This window comes from Apodemus sylvaticus, chromosome X, assembly GCF_947179515.1.
Source record: "Apodemus sylvaticus chromosome X, mApoSyl1.1, whole genome shotgun sequence".
In the NCBI taxonomy this organism is placed as follows: domain Eukaryota; kingdom Metazoa; phylum Chordata; class Mammalia; order Rodentia; family Muridae; genus Apodemus; species Apodemus sylvaticus.
The window spans coordinates 30,175,754-30,198,094 of NC_067495.1; the positions used below are offsets into that span (position 1 = coordinate 30,175,754).

At 41.7% G+C, this 22,341-nt stretch overlaps 1 protein-coding gene across 2 annotated transcripts in view; it reads right to left on the reverse strand.

The window, feature by feature from the left end:
• The window catches only part of Rai2 (retinoic acid induced 2), a 63,149-nt gene extending 53,922 nt beyond the window's left edge, over nucleotides 1-9,227 (reverse strand). Inside the window, exon 1 of one of the 2 annotated variants that reach the window (XM_052171464.1) lies at nucleotides 9,005-9,227. The gene's annotated coding sequence lies outside the window, so the exon portion shown is untranslated. Of the gene's footprint in view, nucleotides 1-8,408; nucleotides 8,801-9,004 lie in introns of those variants that run through there. The other variant, XM_052171463.1, reaches the window with a different exon arrangement.
• Nucleotides 9,228-22,341: the final 13,114 nt, after the last annotated feature.

Genomic DNA, 22,341 nt, shown 5'->3' on the forward strand with positions numbered 1-22,341 from the left:
AGCATATTGTGGATTACTGCAAGCTTATTGCTTTTCCCTTTGCAACACTAGGGGAGACTCAGACACTCTTTAATCGAGGCTAGAACTCACCAAGGATTGTGGCCTTGGCAAGTCACTGAAACTCTCATCTTTCCATCCTCATGGACCAGCTAAACCTACCAGGGAGTTCTTCTGTATATGACTTTCTGAATACCACAGATGATACTCCGTGGGAAAGATAAGCCTAATAGGAGTGGCTACAAAATACGCCATCCCCAACTGGGTCTCCTGTCTGAACACCTGCCTCTCTACCACCATCCCTGCACACTCATTCCACTCTGAGAGACTGGGATAGCCAGAGTAAGCTGGGAAGATTTTTCTTGTATACAGAAGGATACACAATTTCATCTCTCTCTTTCCACATATGGGCAAGACATGAATTACCCCTATAACACTTTTCAGGAATATGCATGACTCCTATATCTAGTCCTTAAAAAATATGGCTCAGAGTTTGTCCTGATGATGATTTGTCATGCTTTCCTGCTATTCAAAGGGCCTCTGCTGGCATCTTTTTCCTGGAAGTGTTTCCCAACTAGAGGTGTCGCTGACCGGAAGTAAGCATGTAAGGGGTGGGAGGGCCTCCACAATAACTGCTGAATATGCTTCACCGTCCCACCACTGGCTTTTGTTCTCAAGTGTACCAGAAGCACAGAATGTAGTGGTGAGCAAAAGGGAAACAGCAGTCAGAGATGTGCCTGTCAAGAGCAGAGTGCTCCTAAATCATCGGAAGGGCTAAATCCATTGGCTCCGAAATAAAGCTGCTATAGAGACAAAGAACAATGGGAGAAGTGGCAGTACAAGAGGTTGTCTAGTGGCTTTCATGTCATACCTGGAATCAGGTGTGTATAAAAAAGCAGTTAGGGAGAATAAGCCTGTTTTCTTCCTATAACATGCCCTCTACTTACTTACGACTTATTCAATTGCCTGCCTAAAAAAGTTAGAAAAAAAACCTCAATGATTAGAAATCTTTCAGATCCTTTCACAATTAAAATCAAGCACATGCCTCACTTCCAACTGCTAATTAAACCCCCCCCCCCATGAATTGTATACATAGAATTCAGAGGAGGGGCATTGAAAATTGATTTTTTTTCCAAAAAAACCTCAAATCGAATTTTCTGAAAACCACAAATTACTTATTAAATTTTGATCTATACCAGTGTTTCTCAACTGTGGTGATTTTTGTCACAAATGTGGTTTATTGGCAGGGTTCAAGATAGGGAATAGGGTGATGCTACTGGTCTTCAGTAGCAGTAGTTACCAGGAAGATTTCTGAACATCCTAGAGTACACAGAACAGTCTCCCACAACAAAGACTGGCCTCGACCCAAATGTCAATAGGACCAATGTGGAGAAAATACTGCTCCAGATAAGCCAAAGATACACAGCCTTTATCACACATAATCTTGGCAGTCAACAAAAGGGAAATAATTTACTGTCTTCAAAATATAAAGTTAGTTTATACATTTGTTCACTAAGGACATATGTACTGTTTTTCCACATATATGAAAAAGATTCTTAGTCAGTATCTTGGAACAATAAAGAAATACCAGGACAATGGAGGTATTTTAAAATGCCTATTTCATCAGTCTAAACAGATGGAAATTAATATCTCATAAAATAAAATGATTGTCTATTTACGTTTTATGTAAAACCAAAATCCCCAAATCAATATATTGTGTCTCACTTAAACTGCAATTAGGGTTGTTTCGTTTAAAACAAGGAAATGCCATTCTCTCTCTCTCTCTCTCTCTCTCTCTCTCTCTCTCTCTCTAGCTGGGTATACTCTTCAGAGCATGAGCATCAAAAACAAACAGACAAAACCCTCGCTCAAAAGCAGATTTTTGCAGAGTATAATTAGCTTCTGGAATCATTTCATTTTATTCATATAGGTTCAGTCATTCTTTAGTGAACAAATCATGCAGCCCACTCTTTTGGTTATGCTCGCCTGGCTGTCCAAATGCCCTCAAAACTGGGGTGATGAATAACATACTCTGGCCAACTGTACCAATTAGTAGTAAGCAAAAATAATTCCACAGAGCCAAGATAGGAAGTTCTGCCTGGTGTGTGTGTATGTGGTGGTGAGAAAGTGGGAAGGGGTTCTTTCAGTCAATTTGTTTTCAAAGAATTGTAAGAGCAGGTACTGTGATTCCCTGGGATTTGTTGTTGTTGTTTTAGTTGTTGTTGTTCTGGAACATTCTATGTGCATCTGCGGTGGCCACAGCTTGGGAGATGGGAATAATTGTTGGAGGGGAGAGGGGCGAGCCTATGCTCTTCAAGTCAGCTTAGATTTATTGTATTGAATCTGTAAAGATAGGCAGCCTAACAGATGCATATCTTGGACTCTCCCAGACCTCTGTTTCTTTCTTAGAATTATAAGGCAAAAGTGGCCATACATACAAAGGCAAAAATAATATTCACAAAAAAAAAAACCCGCCCCCAACACATCCAGTCTTGGCTGCCAGCAAGGCTTGCTCTGTTGCTGAAAAAGAACAGTTGCTCTAGTGCAGCTGGAGAAGCTTTTCCAGGGAACTGGTAATACCCTGGCTGTTAATGAATTATTTTTCGCCAGAATGTCGGATTCTTCCTGCGCTCCAGTAAACAGTCTGCTTCTGCCATGGGAAACAAAAGCAGCTCCTTCCGAGGAGCCTGAGGAGGTCAGCCAAGGGTTCCCTGCGGGGGCAGCGCCCTCAGGAGCCAGAGCCACAGGCGCCCGACCTATAAATCACTGCAGTCCCAAGTTCATTATTCCATCCTTCTCCCATCTATTCATGCCTTGCCTAGCACCCAGGGAAGGGCCCAGGAATGCATGGCCATGGCCGAGATGATCCCACAGTGCCAGCTGAAACCCTTCTCCCACTCCTGAGGTTTCCTCAGGTAGCCTTATTTGTGGTATTATTGGAGTGTGTGATATTGGGTTTCTTTGAAATCCTTCTGTGTTCCTTCCAGAAACTGTATCTTTGTTGTTGCTCACATGAAGCTGTCAGAAAATGACTGAGTGTGGATCTTCTTTTCTTCTTTAAGGATGGCCCCAGCTCAAAACAACCCACTCTTTGAATGAGTGCGTCTACTTGGCACATTATTCTCCAAGCACAAATCCCAGAGAAAGATAGGACTTTAAGTTTGTTACTAGGGCAGGTGTGAAAGAAGTCAGTGGTCTAGGCAGGAGCTAATTCTCCAAAGGATGAGAGCATAGACTGGGTGTTCTGGAGAAGCGAGAGCAAAAGAAAAGGAAGAAGCCATTTTGTTCAAGCTAGTCTAACCCTTAGGCTCCTACCCTGCCTTGAATTCTGCAGTGGGTTTTTGCAGCCCACTATTCTCAGAACAGAATCACAGGCATGCCTGGTGCGAGCTCCCCAAATGGCTCCTTAGTTACTGAAAATCACGATCTTCTAATGTCAGCCATTGTGCATACTGAGTCAGCACAAGGCCTCCCATCTGTTAGGGAGACAGAGGTATTTAACTCCCCACTCCCCAGCATATTTGCAGGGGCTATGACATCACAATATATGTGGGTAGCATGCTCCAGGACACTGCTGTCTGATATAAATAGATAAGCAATCTAGAATATACTAGTTAGTCACATTAAAAATTAAAATAAACAAGCAATATTAATTTTAATTCTATGTCTCTTGACCAATATATCCGAAATATAATTTCACTATATCACAGTATAATTTCAAATGCAGAATGAGCCATTTTTGCATTATTCTTGATACTCTCAGAAATCCAGTGATTTATGACACTTACAGCATACCTAATTAGGGACAAGCTGGCTGTCAAGCACTCCATAGCCATTGTACCAATGGCTTTTGCATGCTACAGTACTCATACAGAATATGATCATTGAGAAATTCTATTAGTGTTGAGCTGAAAGGCTAAAAAGCAGTGGGAGGGGGGGTGACAGGCATGAAAAGGGTGTGCTCCAAATTTCTCATATGTATGGAACTGTTAAAGCTGACTATAACAATAGAAATTGAAACTATGAAGATTGGGATGTTCTGGAAGGCCAGTGGAGATTCAAATGCGCATTTAAGACATGCACAGAAAAGCTGCATGATCTGACGGTTTGTGTGCCACCCCTGAAATTCATTTGTTAAAATCTTAATCCACAAGGTAATGGGATTAAGAGGTGGGGACATCCAAGAAATGATTAGATCATGGGAGCGGAACCCTCATCAAAGGGATTAGTGCCTTTATAAAAGGGACCTCAGAGGCGAGGAGAGGTAAATCAGTGGTAGAACAGTTTCCTAACATGCACAAGGCCCTGATTATTCAGTCTCTAGCCCCAGAGAGGAGAGAGAAACAGAGACAGAAGCAGAGAGAAATGTCCAGAGAATTCACTTGGGCCTTTTACCTTGGGAGAGCACAAAGAGAAGTCACTGTCTATGGATTTTAAAAGACCATCACCAGACGCTGAGTTTGATAGCAAACTGATCCTGAATCTCCCAGTCTCTGGAACTGTGATAAATTTCCATCACTCAAAGGCATGTAGTTTAGCCAGTTTGGTTACAGTAGCCCAAACAAACCGAAACAGATCAAGCATATATTTCAGGGGCGGTCCCACAGATGTGGGGAAACCACTAAGTACAAGCAGCATTGCTCCCGGCAGCTGCTGGCTGTGTTACCTCCACCTTAACTGTTCTGGTTTGTTCAAGGCAGGGGCTGTGATAGAAAATCACCAAAGCCAAGTACATCTTCCAATAACAATTGTGTGTTAGCAATCTAATTTGGTGAATCAGATACAGAAACAGAAACATGATCAAATTACATGTGCCTGTGTCTATGCCTGTGCCTGTGCATGCATATGTGTTTCTGTGTGTTCTTGGCAAGAAAGAGAAGGGTCATGTGTGACATCCAGAAGGACTAACGTGGCTGCCAAAATGCCCTTCTCACCAGCTGCCATTAGAAGACAGAGGAGAGTAGTAGACTCAAGAGGCTCATGAAAAATTGTGAGTCACAAAGGAGAGGCCATGAGTGCAGAAAGAAGGGGATGCTGGGCTCCCAGGCAGATGATCAGGTGGGAGGGAGAAGTGGCAATCAGAGGCATTCTCCAAAGACAAAGAGCTTCTAAGTCTACAGCAAGGATGCCACTCTGTTCCTCAAATCAAGCTTAATTCAGAAGCCTACACAGGCTCTTGTGCATGGGAAAAGTGCAATTAGCCGTCTTTCCCCTCATAGAAAGCCTCGTTCTCTGAGGTACTCCTCATATTCTGATCAGAGAGGTGACAGTCCAAAGCCCCTCATTTTATGCATCCAAATCCTGACTCTTTGATGGTTCTGGAAATGCTAAGGTCAGAGGCTTGCATAGCAAATCCCCTCCTCTTATTTATTTAGTATTTGAGAAATAATAAAGCATCAAAACTCACCTAGCATTTGGTCTGGCCATGGACCTCGAACATCTCAGGTCCCTCATCTGTGTAATGAAATTAATAATCTGTCTGCACAGTCGCACATAAGTACTCTAAGGATTAAACTTGAGTTTGTCAGAATGGGGCTCAAACAGGAGCATGACACCAAAAATTACTGAGTCCCCATCAAACATACAAACCTCTGGATCTCTCTTGCTCTGTCTCCCTTGACAATGATTTATGGGTCCCTCTTTGCAACTGTTCACGCCATCGACTCCATCATTTGGTCACTCAACTTTCATTTAGCTAATAATAGTAGGCTTTGGGAGTTCTTAAACGAAAGGGCACCACCTGAATTAGGAACTGGCTTGGCTCTACTGGGCACCTTCATGATAGTGGTGAAGAGGGGGCCTCCGCTGGAGGGTCACCCACATACACACTCACAGACACCACACTAATTTAGGTACTATATTTTATGAAAGAGCTATGGGTTGAGGATTCTGGCCTTTGGGAGAAATAAATAAGGAGCTTTGAGCAGGGGCAGGGAGACATATTGCTGTTTAAATCATAAACACCAAAGAGTGGAATCAGATCAGGACTGACAGTTTCTCTGAGAATTATCTGTTAAATAATGCTTCGCTGGGGTCACAGGGTCACTGAGAAGCTTTGCCACAGTTTCAGTGCCTGGCAGACAGGACGAGAACAAATGTTAGCTTCCTTTCCAATTTATTTTCCTCTATTTCCCTCCTCCCCAATAATCTAAGGTCAGAGGAGGAGCCAGAGAACAGATACTTGCAATTTCCTTCCTGGGGCTTCTGAGCACACCCTGTGTGTGGCTGTCTGCATATACAGAATAGCTCCATTCTGGGTTAAGAGTCTCCCCAGTTCCTGGGTCATTGGAACTAGAATCTTCTGGCTGCTGGCACTGGGGCCTTCGGGCCACACTTGGCTCACATACCTTCAAACTTATGGTTTTGTATTTATTGTTTTTGTTTCGTTTTTATTTGTTTTTTCTTTTCTTTCTCTTTCTTTCTTCCTGCTCCTTTGTTTGTTTGTTTTCTGGATACAAGATGCTGTAGTTGGCTTTATACTTCTTGCCTAAGTGCCCACCCACCAACCTGCTTTCTAGCAAGCAATGGACAGCACCTGGGAAACAGTTTTCTCATTTGCTCCTGGGATGAGCAGGTTTTCCCGGGACCAAGCCTCCCTGCATGTGGTCTTGGTTTCTTTGAATAATAAAGGAGCCTCCTTGGATGGCTGAATGATCCCTGAGTTGGTGCCAAAACAGTCAACAGCTCCCTGCCCCACAAGTTTCAGTGTGACTTGGCTCAAAGTGACAAGGCCATCTTGGGCAAGCACCCAGTGGGCATCTGTCAGGCTAAGAAGGGAATAGCCATTTGCAGAATACAGTGTGTCTGTGGGGAGGGTATGGGGCTGTTTAAAATTTCCCTGAGCTCCAAAGGGCCAGAGAAATAGGGATGCCACCAAGCTAATGGCTTTATGATACTGTGCCTTCGAACTCATCCTTGCTTCTGAAAGTAGCACAGCTCCCTACATTTCCCTTCTGGGGGAAATATGAAGAAAAATCAGAGTATGGGTGCATAGTGCTACCCTAAGGAGGTCCTCCCTTCCTACTAGCCTCTCTACTGTGCCCCTGGTATACGACTGTAACAAAGGCTCTGTCACAACATGTTTTCAAAGTTAGCTGAAGTCTCTTGGTCTACCAGCACACAACTGTGATGACTCTAAAGGAGAGAAGGGAAGACAACTAGAAAACGGTGGGAAAGAGACCCTGGGAAAGCAAAGAAAAACTGCCTGGTGCAGGAGAGGTTAAGAATTGTTTTCTTCCTGCTGACTGCTTTTCTCTGTGTTCTAAGGAGAAGCTTCCAAGAATTGGCTAAATAAAGGGATCACACCAGAGGATGCGAGATAATGCTAAACCAACAAAAACAAAGACCAAACGAAACAGAGTGAGCCAGGAGAATACGCCGCCGCCGTTATCAAAACTTTGTTTGGCTGTATCTATTTATCATCGCTGCACACCCGGGCAGCGCGGAATATCATTCTGTTGATGTCACTTATCCTCAGCAAAATATTTACACATCCTTAAAAAACGCCAGATGAGGGAGGCTGGCCCTCTCGCTGCTGCAAGCCCAAGCCGCCTCTCAAGCCCATTGCCAGGTCTGGGCGGCCCAGAGGCGAGGGCACAAGGGTGGGTGGTACCAGCCGATACAGGTAAGAACAACTGATAGTTTTAGGAATGTGGCCACCCAGGCTCTGTGCCCTGCCCTGCCCTGCCCAGCTGCCCCCTCCCCGTTTTACCTGACTCTGTAAGAAGCAGCCACATCCCCCCGCCCCCGCCCCCCCACCGCGCCGTGGTGCCAGCGCCTTCTCTTCCTCCCCTCCCTTTCTCATTGATTAAGTTCCCAAACCATTGTTAAAGCTGGATTGCCGCCTTTTACAAAAAACGGCTAAATAAACTAGGCTTCTCTCTTCCAAAAAAGAAATATTCATAAAAGTTTGGCAGTCAGAGGAAGCCTGAGTCCCATGGGGTGGGTGACAAGTCACTCTTCGGCAAAGCCACGGTTTTCCTTCATGCCCTATCTGTCTCTCCACCCATCCGTCTTGCCCCAAACCCACTCTGAGGACTTCGGATAGGGAAACACAAAGCAGCAGCTGTTTGGCAACATTTCGACTCCTCGCCAACAACTGTGGTGGGGATGCCATTTCCCCACCCAGGCGGAGCTTATCCTGAACAATAGTAGGGGTTTAAATGGCAAACAACAAACACACAGACCAAGCCCCAACCCCGGGAGGGGGGGGGGAAGCCAATGCGCAGGAAGGCAATAACTCCCTTCGCAGCAAAAGGCGCCACTGAAATGCACGCATACAAAAAGAAAAAAAAAAAGCAGCCAGAACGCCGCTTGGTGCCTAACATGGCAGAAAGCCGGGGCTGGTGTGGCCGCCCCGGGTCTGGGCACTGTGGGGCACCCGGGCTCCCAGGGCACTGACAGGCACTCACCCTGCTCCAGCGGGATGCAGGACTTGCTCAGCGGCACAAAGAAGATCCCAGCACGATCTGGCAAAACCCAACTTTCCACCCTGCTCGCCAGGGCCGCCAGATACGTCAACAGAAACCATCTTTCGAAGGGGCCTGGAAGGCGCCTGGTTTTCCTGGCTGGGGCAGAATGGCAGATACCGAGACAAGCCCGGTGCGGTGCCCGGGCACGGAGCGCACTGCGTGCCGCCCTCTACACCCAGTGCCAGAGCGGGTGGCGCCCCAAAACCCACTTCGGGGCCCCCGCCCCACCCGGCTGGCGCCGCCTTCCCAACTGTCCCAGGCCGGGTCAGCCAGTGCTTAGCGCCGGCCAGCAGGAGCCTGGCCTGGGCGAGCCGCACAAGTGGTAGCCTCGGCCTGCGTCCCCGCCCCCGCCCGGCCCTCCCAGCTAGCCCTGGCCTCTGGGCGCCGTCCTGCCCCCAGGAGCAGGCAGGCCCCTCCCCGGGCGCCCGGCCCCGCCAGGCGCGCCCAGCCAGGCGCGCCCCCTGCGTCCCGGTGGCAGGTCCGCCTGGGGAGGGCTGGGGTGACCCCGACCCGCACCGAGGTGCCACAGCCACTACCTTGGGATTCGGGCCGCCGCCTCCAGGAAGCCACGGGGTGGACGCTAGTGTGGGAACTCTCTTGGTCTGGCCTCGCCGCTAGGCGCCTGAAGGGGGTGCACAGCGATGGGAGCCTCTGTCTCTGCTGTCACCAAGCCACTGTCGCTGCCACCACTGCCGGTTGTGTGTGTGCGCGCTTGTGTGCCTGTGTCCGGGAGAGTGTGTGTCTGCGTGCAGCGCCTGGCCTTTACTATATACACTAAGGGGTGGGAGGAGGCGGGGAAGGGGAGGGATTGGGGGAGGTGGCAGAGGAAGGGGAGCAGGAGGGGGGGCGAAAGGGTACCCGAGGAGGCGGTGGCAGAGGAGGGACAGGTGATCTCGCCCACGGGGAGGGCGTGGTTGTGGGCGGTGCGGGGTGTCAGAAGGCTAGGGAGCTGGAGGCAAGCTGCGTGTGTGTGTGTGTGTGTGTGTGTGTGTGTGTGTGTGTGTGTCAGTGCACGCGCGCGCACGCGCGCGCGTGCCTGCGTGTGTTTCAGTGTCCGTGTGTCTGTCCTGGTGCTCTTGGGTTGGGAAGGCCCAGAGGAGTGGGGACCTTGCTGCTGCTTCCAGGAGATCTGGAGACCATTCTAGACCTTGGGATAAAAAGCAAAAAAGAACAGAGCCCTGAAAGGGAAAGTGTTTGGTTGATGAAAATGGGAGCATTGAGAAGGAACAGCTATGACCCTCCCTAATATGCCTCAAGAGATTGCAGTCTAGGTCAGCGATGGCACTCTCAAGGCAGGACATTAGCAAAGATAAAATTAGTCCAGAAACAGAATATAATTTCTAACCAAGATGTGATTCAGATATTAATTTAACTTGTATTATGGACCCAATGTTTGCCAGATACTGGGTTATGTAAGAACTAGAGTGACAGACAGGATGAATACATGATTGGTGACCCATGAATAAACAGTGTGAATCAATAGTATTACTGGTCATCAAAATTGTTTTAAATCTAAATCCTTTTAAAAATGTTTTAAGAAGGCAAAGGAAGCAATTGCATTGATTTAATGCATCCTCAGTGATGCTGAGGGTTTTTTTTTCTGTTAAAACAGGATGATGATATTTGAGAGGGAATGGTATGGTAGGAATTACTTTAACCAGGTCAGAGAACAGTTAGAATCTTACAGTCCTTTGTAAACTCAAACTCCTCCAAGCCTCAGCATTGTGCGGTGACCAAAAGAACACAAAACACTTAAGAGAGCTCCTACCTTAACCCACCTGTTCATTACTAATATGGGAACCTGCACTTGTATTTATGCATACCTAATAAGGTAGCATCCAGGGCCAAATTATGACCTCTGTGGGAACTTTGTGGAAGTTTTCCATAAAAGAAGATATTAAAAGTTACACTACAGTTGCATTTGTGTAAAGATAAATAACATGTATTCAGTTTCAACTAAAATATCTTTTTTTGGGTACAGGTTTTTAATCCTTAGGCTATTTCTGTATGTACCTCCAGAATACTAACACTGCAGTATTAGTGAAAGTCACCCAGCCAGTACCTATCCTTCATACTATATTTTCCTTTTTTGAAAAAGAGTTCACTTGATGAAAAGTCAGTTGATACAGGGACAGAAAGATAAATAATCAAATTTTGAGAGCTGGTAATAATAATTATCAGCTGAACATACATCTTCCTGCTTTTTTTTCAGATAGGATTTGGGAGTTTAAACCACCCTAGAGTACACAGTACCTGTTATTTACCTGTGAACATGTCTTCAGTCATTTAGTTGACTCTCTCTGTTCTGGGTTCTTGGATCAGGTACATGAAGTGTCAGTTGCCAGAACCTGGCTTGGATACAGCTAAAGACACAGCTGGGCAATTATAATGGAGAAAGTTCATGGATGAAAGACCCAGAAAGGTTTTCTGTGTGTTGTGGGGGAATGTGTGTATAAGGTAGACACTTGATAGATATCCTGCAAGGCAATGACTAGCCTGTTTCTTTTGTTGGCTTCATCACGATGCTGGTTAATATTTGATCTTCACTGGCAGTTGTGATTCATATAGCTGCCCTTTGAGGTACCTATACTTTCAAGAATGATCATATTGATTTAGACCAATGCATAATAAGCATGCATCTTGACTGCCCCAAAACGTACAGTGGCATCTTTCTACATTTCCACTGAGGTTGTTCTGGAAGAGAGGGGGAGCAGGGAGAGATCGATCCATAAAGGTTGGTCTGGTTTGGAGGATAGAAGGTGCGTTGGGGAAGAAATGGGGCATGAATATGGAAGAAGTAATTAAGAAAGTGGAGGGAAGAAAGGGCATGCAAAACAACAGAAAAGAATAAGAACTGACTGACTTCCAGGGCAGGTCAAGCTTGGTTTTTGAGATCTATAATTGTATTATTTGGTGACTCTAAACAACAAATATAAATTTGTACAAATATAGTATAAATTAATTATGTAAATATATACAATTAAAACTTAAATAATAAATGTAAATCAATATTTATTTAAACAACTGCACATAGTCATTCCCTAGTCACCGAGTTTATAATGTCAGTTAGGAAGATGGTTAATGCTTGCCTGCTAATCCCAATTTGCACACTGATATCTAAAGTTTAACACAGCATGACAGAATGTGATATGCTATGAAATAGGCTAGGCAAACATCTACCAGGAAGAGTGAGGAATGATGTAGGGAAAAGAAGTCAAGAAAGGTTGAACAGACATGTTGACAGGTATGGAATGCGGAGAGATGAACAGGAGTTCTCCGGAATAAGGGGAAGGCATTATAAATGGAAGGAACATGAGATAATAATGCTTGGATATAAACATGATCTAGACACTAAATATTTTGTGAATTTGGAATGGTGTGGAATAGCAAAGGCAGAGTCAAGGTGTCACTTGAGATTCCTGGTCTGTTATAAAGGAGATTTTCATTATAATAAATGGAAGCCATGAAAGTGTGCTAAGCATGAAGTGATAAAGGAAGGTACAGATTGAGAATTGACGAGTTTGTTGTTTGATGTTCATGAATGACTGAGAGGGTAGGTGAGATTAGCAGCTGGAAGATACATTGAGACTGTCTATATCTGCAATAATGAGAGACAGAGTCAAGGTAGCATAGGCACCAAAGATGAGCGAGATCTGGAGCCAAGACGTCGAATGAACTAATGATTGGGGACCTGAGAAAGTAGAGTGCCTAATTCATGTGTCAGGGTAGTGGGGGTTGTACTCAATGAGAGATAGAAGACTCTGGGGAAAAGATCTGGGACTAGAGATGATAAATTCATTGCATTTCCGAGACAGGGACTGGAATGTAAAATGTTGACTTGGAGATGGACAGACGACTAGTAGAGAAGAAGGCAAACTGAGATGTCAGTGCAAGAGTGCACGTCAGGGGGTTATTGGAGCCAGTTTTCACTCTGGGGAACTGGAGTTTAAAGCCATGGAAGAACACCCAGTGAAGAGGTGAAGAGTGAAGAAGGTAGGTGAAGGGTGATGATTTGCTGGCAGATTGAAAGCATTCTTGTTAAGTATAGAGTGATCTTGGTAGCTGGATGAATGCAGAACACAAGAAGATAGTAGCAGCTAACATCTAATGAGTAGGTGAAATGTTAAGCAGCATCTGACCCAGGGAATTCTAGGTAACTTGGTTTGAGTCATGGGTCATATAGGTAGGTCTAGAGTTCAAAATCTAAGCAAGAGACAGTGGGAATCGGTGAACTAGTTACAGGTATATAGTCATATAAACCTGCAGATGACGTATGAGAATTGATTTGGTAACTGAGCTCATTCCCCCGTGGCACACTGCTGTGACCTGTATGAGTCAGTACACATGGAGTTCTCAAGGGGTTAATAAAAATCCTTGAAGTTATAGATGACACAATGTTAGTGGGAGGGAGTACAGTACAAATTCTTTCTCACTTAATACCAAATAATATCACTAATGCTGAAAGTTTTGTTGTCAAATGATTTGGGAGGTGACTAAAGTTTACTGGCTGCATGAATGAAGTGGCCATTTGAGAGCATAATGACAATGCAAAATCATAAATGATGAAAAATACAAAAGTCAGCTGAAACATGAGGGTTAAAATAAAATGTAGGCATAGGGAAAGCAGATAGAAACCATTCAAAGAAACAGTCCATGGCAAATGGTAATTTTACATGAGGAATAGACAGAGCTCACAGCAAAAGGGAAATTGTTTTCACACTTGATAGAATGGCAATAATGGTGTAATGGTGATTTTTAAGGTGGTTTGAATGGGTAGAGGTTAGGGATTCAATATTCACCTGTATTATGCACTTTGGATACAAATTTCAAAGACTACATCAAAGGATTTGTGAGTTTGTCCTTCAGTATATACCAATTACCTAAAGTTAGGTAATTGGTAAGCATATACTGAACAATAATGGCTTTTTTTTTTTTTTTTTTTTGGTTTTTTTGGATTTGGTTTTTTTCGAGACAGGGTTTCTCTGTGTAGCCCTGGCTGTTCTGGAACTCACTCTGTAGACCAGGCTGGCCTCGAACTCAGAGATCTGCCTGCCTCTGCCTCCCAGAGTGCTGGGATTACAGGAGTGCGCCACTACTGCCCGGCCAATAATGGCTTTATAACACTAAGCTGCACACTAGAACACCAAGAATAATAATGTACCGTTCTTGTCCTGTGTTGAAATCTCTCAGAGTCCAGGAGAAACTCTGTCTAATGTCCCAATGAGCATAGCATCTCTTTCTATTTCAAAGAGATTTTTGATCTCCATGAAATTAACTCTCCCTCTCCCGAAGGACATGAGGATAATTTTCAGCTGAAATGTAACCCAATCATGTACTCCTTGAATATCTAGGCCATATTCCTACTCACTGTGAAAGGAGCTACTATTAATAATACTGCTAGGGCCAAACTTGGGTCTTGAGAAACAGGTCCAGGAGGAAGTATTGCAGAGGGCAGTACACTCAAGATAGAAAATGAACTGAAGGCCATGCCCATTACTAACCTAGAACAGTGAACTCTAAATTAGGAGCCGATACATCCTTTTATGTAAATGTGTACATGGCTTTTTCAATTAAGTTTCTTTGGGCCAGATCTCTATTGCTGGGAGACTGAAAGGATCTAAGATCTATATTCCATGCTAGGATCACCTTTACTTTGTTCTAGTCCGAGTTTAAAATAAGGGCTATTCTTGAGATAGTACCAATAAAAAGAAATAGATTAGGAATGGCTTGTACAATCCAACCCTTAACGAAACACGTGGTCATGATCCATGGCTGTGCTGAATTTGGCAGGCCAACTTTACACTCTATCAACACCTTTAAAGCCTGTTTTTGCATCTGACAAAGTAGAGAGACTCCTGTGCCAGAGGCTAGAGGCTAGAAGAGCATTTCTGTCTGATGGTGTCGCTGCTCCTTGTGGCTTTGAACAGTGTCTCCGTTGAAGGTGTCTTCTCTCTTGAGGTTGTTAATCCCTTATACCAATGATAGCCATCTTTCCCCTCATGACTTGTCTTTCTCACTTCATTTTAAACATCAAGGGGATGGAGTGCTTACATCTTCCCTCGACTCCACTTTAGCTTTCTTGTGTGTGAGGCCTTCAGTATGTGATTGTCAAATTCATCATTATCCTCCTGCACATTTGTGCTTGCTCTGCAGTTCCCAGGGAGCTTTGATATCCATATCCTCCTACAAGAATTACAACCAAATGCACTTTCCTTTTCTGAGTGAAGATGAGGTATGAACAGAGAAAGCTTGGGGCTAGAATTATATGGCTATTATCTGAGGCTATGGGGGCTTGCCACTTTAGCAGAGCTCTGCACAAGCCAAGTGAGGAGGCAGATTGTGTGAGACATAGGAGATCCCATATAAAGTCACCAACAAATGACCAGAAAATTATAGCCAGGATAAAAATTTGGAGTCAGATGCATGAACTAATAAGACTGGATTTGATTTGAGTGGAAAATGGACCCAGATCTGTTTGGAAGAAGTTGCTTCCTTTGCTTGATGGACCTGTGTTAATTGTGGCATGGGTTTGGCACACAAAGGAGCAAAGACATATGCATGTACATGTATGTGCATGTGTGCATGTGCATTGTACCAGTGTATGTGTTTCTGTGATTCTCCTCTGAATCTCATTTCCCTCACACATATGTGCATAAATGTGCATGTACATACACGTGCACACACACTTGCCCTTATACATATCTTTATATGTGCCAAATTATTTACTACCTTTTTTTCTTAGAAATTCATTCACAGATGAGCCAGATTTATTTCTAACAAAAGAAAAATTAGGGAAAGTATCCCTAGTAATGAGTGTTAGAATATCCAATAAGAATATTTCAAACTGATTATTAAAAACTAACTGCTGAGATCCTCCAATGCAACAGTGTTATTGTTAAAAGAGGTAACAAACTGTGATCCATAGATAGCCTCGGTTATACCCAAAACACAGACCTTTAAGGCCTAGCACAAGGTTCTACCTTTGCAAGTAGCCTTTTGAAAGGACTGTTGAATGCTGAGGATTTTCTCAGCCACCAGTCAAACTATTGGAAGTATTTAAAGTTATCCCACAGATATGGCCTGGCTGATCTTCCTAGCATGTATATCATGAAGAGAATGTGATAATCAGTTTCCCAGATTGTCCCTACCACAGCATACATGCCATTTGTCATTCTACCATGCCATGTATGTGTCCAAGACGAGTAAGGTTTGTCTTGCTTCACTCATTAAAATTCTCTCCAATGCAATCAGTAGTGTTTCTGTGTCTGTAACTTTAAGAAATGTAATGAACTGGGAAGTTTTACTGTTCAATGTTTAAGCATATTTATTTATTTTCATGTGTGATGTGTACGAGTGTTTTGTCTGCATGTGTGGACATATACTGTAGAAGCCAGAAGAGGGCACTTGATATCAGAGACACAGAACTGATAACCATAGTCAGCCCCCTGATATAGATGTTTGGAGCTGAACCTGGGTCCTCTTTAAGTCTTTTTAGCCTTGTCATTCATTTTCGAGCAAGATAGCAGTGCTAATACAAAACAGAGTTTAATCATTTTATTTTTTCACCCTGTAAAACTTCTCAATTTATAAAATTTTGTATATACAACAACTTGGAAGGGTGGTACTAGGTACTGAACTGGAGCCTGAGGTAGCCTAAGATTGGGCTCTATCATTGATCTATACTCTAGCACCTATGAATTGAATAATTTTAACAGAGGAAAAGAGCACAAGTGTAAAACATATCTTGTCCACCCTGCTTGGCATTTTAAATTCTGATGCCTCACATTTGTGGCCTTTACGACAGACAGATCAGCATCTAGTTGTCCTCACAAGGGTGCTCACCTTGGTACCTCTCAGGCAAAATCTCTGATATTCTTCTCCATTAAGGTTATCCTGGCTTGATTTATGAACCACACTACCTGTCTTAGTTAGGGTTTATATTGCTGCAACCAAACACCATGACCAAAAAGCAAGTTGGGGAGGAAAGGGTTTATTCAGCTTACACCTCCATGGTTCTGTTCATCATTGAAGAAAGCCAGGGCAGGAACTCAAACAGGGCAAGAACCTGGATGCAGGAGCTGAAGGAATGGCCTAGGAGAAGTACTGCTCACTGGCTTGATCATCATGGTTTGCTCAGCCTGCTTTTTTATAGAACCCAGGACCACCAACCCAGGGATGGCACCACCCACAATGGGCTGGGCCCTCCCCTACTGATCTCTTACTGCGAAAATACCTTATAAAGGCTTGTCTACAGCCCCATCATATGGAAGCATTTTCTCAGTTGAGGTTCCCTGACTAGAACAGGTAATTCTAGTTTGTGTGTCAAGTTGACTTAAGACTAGTTAGCACAGTACCAGAGAGTTGGGACTGAGCTGAATCTGGCTTCTCTAACACAGGCTTCCCCTGTTCTTGGGGGAAGTACCCTGGGTATCTATCACTCAGGGACAAAGCTATAGCTTTTTACCAATGATCACCTCTGTAACTTCTTCCAACACTGGTCCAAGGCATAGAACTAGGCTCCTGGGTTGAGTATTTGAAGCACTCTCAGCTATGTAGAGCAGCCATAAAGTGTCCCCACGGGTCTTTGATGTCCCTATGGCTGCACACATGGTACAGAGTTGCTTCTCATTCAGTGATATCAGTCTTTAAATAACAAACCTAGTGAATATGTTGCAGAAATTGTGGCCCACTATCACCTGAGTTCATTCATTCATTCATTCTCTCTCTCATGCCTTCTATTAGATAGATCCTTGTTTTTATGAAGACAAACATTTTAAAATAAAACAGAGATGACTTTTGGAAAAATATATTACTGCTTTTAAAAACTCACAATTAATATAACAGTACTGGGGAATATGTAAATGTGTTCTTTAATTGGATTTCTTATTATAATTCTTATTTAAAAATTGCATGTAAGTGTAAAAGGCTATCGTAGCTTCAGTATAAACATTCAATCACAAGAACCTCCAATGACCTGTATGTTTTGTTCAAGTGTTCCTGTTTATAGTACCTCTCAACTGAAATAACATTTCAGATAATTTTATTCCTGCTCAGGTCCCTTAATACATTCAAATAATAAGCATTTTAATAATATTATCTAATCATAACAAACATTTCCAATGGTCATATTAGATTTTCTTAAGTGGATTCATTAGCATATACTTACCCCCCCCCCCCAGCTGGGAGAAGGCACTTGCAAATTCTGCTGTTATAAAGAACATTTTTTTTATTTCTGTGTATATAAATGTTCCCTCATTAAAAGGTAGTCTTAGAAAAAAGTACACTGCTATAATGTTCTGGGGACAGACACAGAAACACTTATATGTTGCCAAGCTGATTTTAAAAAGAAGATTGTAGTTCCCCTTTGAAACATGAGATCTGGACAGTGCTGCATCACAAATACTACATTACTAGTGCTTTCTCTGACTGCTAGAGAGCAGGGTTATTTTGCTTGTTTATAAACTTGTTGCTTGCCCATTTACTGGCAGTGTCAGCTTATTTTCCTTGTTTCATTCTTTGTGAGATCATAGTGCTTGTATCTTATTAGCAGATATATGACCTTTACTGAACACACCTAAATGTCATAGTAACAACAAATAAACATCCTGGTTGTTGTTGTTCTGTGAGTTTGGGCTGTTACTTAAAATAGACAAAATTTATTTTTTTTGTAAAATTATATATATCCATCATCTGTGTTGTAGTTCTGTTATTTGAATAAAATTTAATATACGTTAAATAATTCCACTCATATTCATTTAGGAGATTTGGGTTGTTTTTAAGGTGGAATTTTAGCTATCCCATGCTTATGGATTGGTCAAATTTATACTGTAAAATGACTATCTTAAAAATGCTATTTATAGATTCAATGTGATCCCACTCAAAATCCCCCTCTTGTTCTTTACAGAAACAGGAAAAAACTCTCATAAAATATATGTGGAATCACCAAAAGAGCCAGGAAATCTAAAGCAACCCTGAACAAAAAGAAAAATTTGGGGAGGGGAGAATTACCATTCTAGATCTTAAGACACACTACAGAGCCATAGTAATGAAAACAGTATGGTACTGCTGCATAGTCAGACGTGTAAACCAATGGAACAAAGTCAAAGACCAGAATATGAGTTCCCATAATTTCAGCCACATAATATTTGACAAACATGCCAAATATATGCAGAAGTAAAGAAATATTTGTCAAGAAATGACGCTTTGAAAACTGGATGTCCGCATGCAGAATGAAATTGGATCTTCTCTATGACCTTGCACAAAAGATCTAAATGGATCAAAGATCTAAACTAAGACCTAAAATACTGAAACTGCTAGAAGAAAACACAAACAGTATCCTACAGGATATAGGTGTAGAAAGAGATTTCCTGAATAGGACTTTATTTGTCCAAGAATTAAGGCCAACAACCAAGAAATAGGACTTCATGAAACTAAAGAGCTTCTTTACAACAAAAGAAAGAGGAAGCCCATAGAATGAGAAAGACTCTTTGTCAGCTATACATCTGGAAGAGGATAAATATCCAGAATCATAAAGAACTTAAAAAATAAAGACTTAACAAGATATGAACCCATTAAAATATGTGCCAGTGACCTGAACATAGCGTTCTCAGTAGAAGAAAAAACTGGCTAAGAACTATCTCACAAGTGTTCATTATGCCTAGCAATTAGGGAAACACAAATCAAAACAATTTTGGGATTTTCATCGTGTACTTTTGTGCAAGCAGTTGTCCAAATGTCTCTACATTTTTTATACAAAATCCCTTCTTCACTTATTTGTACTTTATTTTTAAGCAAATATTAACATGATATTTAATATATTTTATTTCTGGACTGTCAGTTATGTTTTATGGCTCCATTTCTCTTTTTAAAAATATTTTATCTTGACATATGTACAGATACAGATGAAGATGTAAGAAATAATATAGTGATGTCTCTGTACCTTTTCCACACTTTTGCTCAATTGTAACATCTTGCAAAATTAAAGTGTGGTATCATAACCAGAATATTGTCACTGATATAATTTACCATCCTTAACTTTTCATATGTGTGTGTATATGTGTGTGTGTGTGTTTGGCTTTATGCACTTGTCCACACAACAATCAAGGTAAGTAACATTTCTATGACCGTAAGAATCCCTCCTACTGTCTTTTCATAACCACACCTATTTCTTTACCACCCTTTCTTTAACAACCGACAAACAACATATTTTCCCATATCTACAAGGTTGTCATTTCAAAAAAGTGTTATGTACATGGTGTACAGTGTGTACTCTTGGTGTGGGGGTGCTTTTTTTTTTAGCATAATTCACTGGAGATTCATTATGTTGCTATGTTTATCAGTAGGTTTTTTTTGGGGGGGGGTGGATAGCATTCCATACAATGTACACATGCCACAGTTTCTTTCTCTCTTCATGTTGAGTACATCTGGAGTGTATTTCTCCAGGATAAATTCTGAGAAGTTCAACTGCTGAGTCATAAGGTAATTGGAAGCTTGCCGTTTTTATATATTGTTTTAAAGAGTGGCCATAGCAACTTACATTGCTCCTAGAAATAGATGAGGGATCCTGTTTCTCCGAACACTTGTCACTGTTGGTATCAGACTTTTTTTTTTTTTTTTACTTTAGCCATTCTAATTGATGTGTAGTGCAGTCAGTTGTGTTTTCAATTTTATCTCCCTAATGACCAATAATTTGGAACACTCTTTCATGTGTTTACTTGCCTCTGTGTCCTTCTTAGTGAAATATATATTCATTGCTCCTACTTTATAATTATATTATTTGTTTTCTTATTGTTGAATTAGAAAATCCTTTATATACAGTACCTGTTAATTTGATTTTGTAAATGGTTTCTCTACATCATCTCTTTTCACTTTCTTAAAGTTATCTTTTACAGAGCAAAGGATTTAGCTTAGATTTATTTTTATTTTACCTATGGAAGTCTGTTTGCTTGAGCACTATTTATTGAAACTGTCTACTCATCCTCTTTTCAGTAACTCTTGCATCTTTTCAAAACTTATTTGGCTATGTGTCTGTGGATCTAGTCTTCACTGGATCAATGTGTCTATTCATCTTCCCACAGACAGTCATAGTTACTGTGTCTGAATAGCAAATGTTAATACCAGGTAGAGTTAGTTCTCCAACTTCTTTATCTTTTATGTAAGATATAGTTATTTCAGTTCTTTCCTTCCTCCCTTACTAATTCTCTCCCTTTCTCCCTTTCATTTATTTTTGTGATAGAGTCTTGGCTATGAAGGACAGGCTGGCCTCAAACTTATGGAGATTCTCCTGCCTCTGCCTTCTGAGCATGGGGATTAAAGTCATGCACCATCAATGCCTGGCTTCTTTGTCTTTTTATATAAAATTTTAGGATACTCTTTTTATGCCTACAGAAAAATTTGCAGGAATTTTGGTAAGTCTTGCTTTAAGTATTTATGATAGTTCAGGTAAAACTAAATTCTTTGCTATGCTAATTTTTTCTGATTCAGAATTTTGAATATATCATGTAGTACGTTCTTGCATTTCTTTCATTCATACGTGTCAATTTTCAGTTTTCAGATACTATACATGTTAAGGTTTGGTTTGTGTCTTAGGGTTTTACTGCTATGAACAGACACCAAGTCTTATAAGAACAACATTTAGTTGGGGCTGGCTTACAGGTTCAGAGGTTCACTCCATTATCATCAAGGTGGGAGCATGTCAGCATGTAGGCAGGCGTGGTGCAGGAGGAGCTGAGAGTTCTACATCTTCATCTGAAGGCTATTAGAAGAAGATTAGCTTCTAGGCAGCTAGGATGAGGGTCTTAAAGGCCACATCCATAGTGACACATTCACTCCAACAAGGCAACACCTCCTAATAGTGCCACTCCCTGGACCAAGTATATTCAAACCACTACAGCTTGTTTTATTTTTTAAAGAAAATAAGTATAAACAGTATTGCGTTTTAAATTTCTACTTCCATATGTTCATTGATTGATATTCTGCGTTATTATTATTGTTAGTTTCAAGAGGTATTTTTAAAAATAAAGATTCCATGAGATTTTCTATATAGACAGTGATAATGTGATAAGAACTAAAATTTCTCAGTAGGCATCCTTACCTTATTCCTGATCTTAGGTTGAAAGCAGTCTTTAAGTAGTCAGCATGATATTATCTACAGATTCAATGTCCATAGTATGTTTCAATTAAAGATTATAATTTCTCTATATCTACCTTATTGCGAGATTGACTTTTAAATCAGGAATGAATGAAAATTGAAATTGGTCAAATGGATTTTCCAAGTCAGTTAATATTAATTAGCTCTTTGTTCTTACTGATATAAATGATAATAATATAATTAATGTTAAACTTTCATGTCTTAAATTAGACTTAGTTACATTGTATTATTTTTGCATCTTATTACATTCTATTACATGTTGTTTTGAAAATATTTGTGTCTAAGTTCATGAACAATATAGGTGTTAGATATTTTCCTACTTCTATTTTCTAGAAAAGATTTTACATAATTAGTATGAATTTTTCTTTAAATATTTGATGCTGTTTTCCAACGAAAATGACTAGATCTTGATTTTTTTTTATTCGATATAATTTATTTACATTTCAAATGATTTCCCCTTTTCTAGCCCCCCACTCCCTGAAAGTCCCGTAAGCCCCCTTCTCTTCCCCTGTCCTCCCACCCACCCCTTCCCACTTCCCCGTTCTGGTTTTGCCGAATACTGCTTCACTGAGTCTTTCCAGAACCAGGGGCCACTCCTCCTTTCTTCTTGTACCTCATTTGATGTGTGGATTATGTTTTGGGTATTCCAGTTTTCTAGGTTAATATCCACTTATTAGTGAGTGCATACCATGATTCACCTTTTGAGTCTGGGTTACCTCACTT